The sequence below is a fragment of the Perognathus longimembris genome, chromosome 14 (genome assembly GCF_023159225.1).
Source record: "Perognathus longimembris pacificus isolate PPM17 chromosome 14, ASM2315922v1, whole genome shotgun sequence".
Lineage (NCBI taxonomy): Eukaryota > Metazoa > Chordata > Mammalia > Rodentia > Heteromyidae > Perognathus > Perognathus longimembris.
The window spans coordinates 61,808,562-61,812,693 of NC_063174.1; positions in this window are offsets into that span (position 1 = coordinate 61,808,562).

Consider the following 4,132-nt stretch of genomic DNA (forward strand, 5'->3'; position numbering starts at 1 on the left):
CCCAGAGAGGAGGCCCTGCCGTGCTCGGCCGCAGGCTTGCAGCTCTTCAGCCCCTCCACCGTGGGCTCTCACCAGCCACGGGCGAGCCCCCACCCGCCTCCCGCCACACGGGCCACGGGCGGAGCCTCGTCCCTGCGTCCCTCCCTCCCTCCTCCCACCTCCCACCACGCGGGCCACGGGCGGAGCCTCGTCCCTGCGTCCCTCCCTCCTCCCCCCCCCCCCCGCTGGCAGGTGTCCGGCTGACTCCAGCTTCCGGTCTGGGTCCTCCGGGGACGCCTGCCCAGTGGTGGGGCCCGCGGCCGGGGTGGGGGCCCCGGGGTGGCGCTGCCGCTGCCGTCGGCTGCTCCAGGGGTGCGGTGTCTGTCAGCTCTGGTGAGCGGCACCTGGCCTTCCTCCAGGCCCAGACCTGCCATGATGGGGAAACTGAGGCAGGGTGAGGCCTGGGACTTGCTCCTGGTGTCCACACAGCCCCCCGCCTTCCAGGCCTGGGCTCTCAGGCATCAACCCCACTTCCAAGCTGTGCCGCTCAAGCGCCCGCCATGCTTCCTAATGAGCCCACGCACGGTGTGGGGGGACGGGCGTGGGAGGGGGGGTGGGGAGAGAAGCCCCCCCCGCCCCCGGCTCCCCCCTGCAGCAGTCCCGTCCCCCAGCACCCTGCCTGGGGGTAGGCGGGGGAGGTGGGGGGTTCCGGCGGAGCGCGGCTCTCACCCAGCAGGCCCGGCGGTGCCCGGCGGTGCCCGTGCCGGCAGGCGCCCTCCCTCGGCAGCTGGCCGCCCCGCCCGTCCGCGGCCGCCCCGCGCCGCCCGTTTTCCTGGCCGGTGTGTGCGGCTGCGCCGCGTCAGGGCCCGTTGGTTTTATGGACACATCTCGATCCCGCGCCCGGGCTGGAGAAGACGGCTGTTCCCGGAGCCCGCGGGGCCCGCGTGTTGATGAAGGGGGGCTGTTCACCCCCCTCCCCGCGGGGCCCGCGTGTTGATGAAGGGGGGCTGTTCCCGGAGCCCGCGGGGCCCGCGTGTTGATGAAGGGGGGCTGTTCGCCCACCCTCCCCGCGGGGCCCGCGTGTTGATGAAGGGGGGCTGTTCGCCCCCCTCCCCGCGGGGGCTGCAGGGGGCGAGGCAGGGTCGCGGCCCCGCGGGGATGAGGCGTGTGGGGACTGCGTGCAGCAGGTGCCGGCCGCTGGGTGCCGGCGCGTCCTCCGGAGAGCCACGTCTAAGCCGGATGGGGACCCTGGGCGGGGGGGGGGGGGGCTCCGACCTGTGGCGGGGTCCACAGTGTGCAGGAGCCGCCTGGGGGGGGCTGGGGAAGGGCCACGGGGGGGCTGACGGGGCTGGGGGGAGGGCTGGGGGGAGGGCTGGGGGGAGGGCCTCGGTGGGTGAGCGTGGCCAGGGGTGGGGTGCTGAGGAGTGTGCAGGGGCCGCCATGGGGGGGCCAGGGAGAGGGCTGAGAGGGGCTGGGGGGGCCGGGGGGAGGGGCTGAGAGGGGCTGGGGGGGCCGGGGAGGGCTGGGAGGGGCCGGGGGGGAGGGCTGCGAGGGGCCAGGGGGGCCGGGGGAGGGCTGGGAGGGGCCGGGGGGAGGGCTGGGGGAGGGCCTCGGTGGGTGAGCGTGGCCAGGGGTGGGGTGCTGAGGAGTGTGCGGGGGCCGCCATGGGGGGGCCAGGGGGAGGGCTGGGAGGGGCCGGGGGGCCAGGGGAGGGGCTGAGAGGGGCCAGGGGGAGGGCCCTCATGGGTGAGCGTGGCCACGGGTGGGGTGGGAGGGGCCGGGGGGGCCGGGGGGAGGGCTGGGAGGGGCCGGGGGGGACCAGGGGGGAGGGCTGAGAGGGGCCGGGGGAGGGCCTCGTGGGTGAGCGTGGCCACGGGTGGGGTGGGAGGGGCCGGGCGGCCGGGGGGAGGGCTGGGAGGGGCCGGGGGGCCGGGGGAGGGCTGTGAGAGGCCGGGGGGGCCCGGGGGGAGGGCTGGGGGAGGGCCTCGTGGGTGAGCGTGGCCACGGGTGGGGTGGGAGGGGCCGGGGGGGCCGGGGGGAGGGCTGGGAGGGGCCGGGGGCCGGGGGGAGGGCTTGGGGAGGGCCTCGTGGGTGAGCGTGGCCACGGGTGGGGTGGGAGCGGCCGTGGGGGGCCTGGGGAGGCCTCGGGTGTGAACTTGAGCCCGAGAGGAGCTCCGCGGCCTGGCAGGGGAGGAGGTGGGTGATGTGGATGGAGCCTGAGCAGGGGGTGGGGCCCGGGCTGGGCGTTTTGAGGGGACGGATGGCCCAGCGGCTCTGCCGCCATTTCAACAGCACCCACAGACCCGGCCCGGCCAGCACTGGACGCAGAGAAGCAGGGGACAGCGCTCCGTGAGCAAGGGGCTGGGCCGGTGTCAGTCCCCACTGTCCTAGGCCGGTGTCAGTCCTCGCTGTCCTAGGCCGGTGTCAGTCCCCAGGTCCCCTGGGCCGGTGTCAGTCCCCACTGTCCTAGGCCGGTGTCAGTCCCCAGGTCCCCTGGGCCGGTGTCAGTCCCCACTGTCCTAGGCCGGTGTCAGTCCTCGCTGTCCTAGGCCGGTGTCAGTCCCCAGGCCCCCTGGGCCGGTGTCCGTCAGTCCCCAGGCCCCCTGGGCTGGCTGCAGCCGAGGCCCAGGCTGAGGTGCGGTCTGGGCTTGCAGCAGGACTGAGACCCGCCGGCTGCCTGTGGGCGGGCGGAGGCCGGGTGCCAGCCCCTAGCTCTGAGCGTGCTCGTTCCCTGGGGCGCAGCGGCAGTGGCGGCCACTCCGGGCCTGCGGGGCGTCACTGGGGGGGAGCGGGTGCGATCTTCCAGACAGCACTGTCTGTGGGAGAGACCCCCACGTTGCCCGCGCGCCTCCCGGGGCCCCGCCCTCCTCTGCTGGGGCTCGCGGGGGCACCGGCAGTCCTGTGCGGTGCGCGAGGGGGGTGCACGCACGCGGGGGGCTGTGGAGACCCGGGAAGCTGTGCTCGCTGCGCAGAGCCCTGGCCTCTGCCCCCCGCGGCCCCGAGAACCCCGTCGTCCCGTGAGTGAGCCCGTTCTCTCCCCACTGGCCGCTCGCAGCCCCTCCCCAGGGCCCGCCCGGCACGGCCCGGCCGCCACGCTCTCCCTCGGGCCGGGGCTCAGCCCGGGCCGCCACCCCGGCGGGCATCCCCGGCCCGACAGGCGGGCTCCGCGGCGGTGGCTTCCCCCCCCACCCCGTTGCGCCCCGGTGTCCACAGAGGCTGGGGTGTGGCTTGGGCCCTCGGCGCTGCCCTCCGCGCCTGCACCGGGGGAAGGGGCCCCCCAGGAGCGGGCCCGGCCCGGGATGCCGCGTCGGGGCGCTCACGTCTGCGGTGCTCCCCACCCCGGGGTCCTGGCCCTGGCGCCTGAAGCGGCCTGCCGCCCCCAGGCTGAGATGAGGACCACGTCGCCGCCGCCAGAGAAAGCTAATTTAATAGCTCGCTTCTCCTAGTGGAAAAAATGGGGGTGAGCGGCTGCCCCGGAAAATGAGCTGCAAACCGCCTGACTGACGGGCTGTGGGGGCGACGGCTTAGAAACGATGAGAGGCGCTCGCGGCGGGCGGTGGGGGAGGGGGAGGGAGGAGGCCTCCCGGGGCTGGCGCGAGCGTGGGGGGGCAGGCTGGAGGGGGCGCTGCTCCCCGCAGCAGCAGAGCACACTTCCCTGAGCCGTGCCGGACACTGCCGGCGCTGGGCAGGCCGCCCCGCCTGCCCCAAAGCCCTGCTGGAGGGAGGGGCCGGCCGGGCCCGGGGCAGGCCCCGGGGGAACCGGGATGGGGGGGACGGGCCAGGGGGATGGCCAGGCCGGGGGGGGATGGCCAGGCCGGGGGGGGATGGCCAGGCCGGGGGGGGATGGCCAGGCCGGGGGGGGATGGCCGGGGGGGGGGGATGGTCAGGCCGGGGGGGGTGGCCAGGCCGGGGGGGGTGGCCCAGGCCGGGGGGGATGGCAGGCTGGGCAGGGAGATGGTGACATTCGCCATGTGTGCAGACAAAGAGCAGCACCTGCTGTGGCCTCCTCCCGCCAGCACCCGCCAGTCACCGCCCCGGAGCCCTGCCGGGCCTGGGCCGGCTCCAACCCCATGCTGGGTCCCCCTGCTTCCCGGGCAGCGAGGGCCCGGGCCGTGGACTTGCCGTGGACTTGCTGGGGCTCTGTGTCCGCACA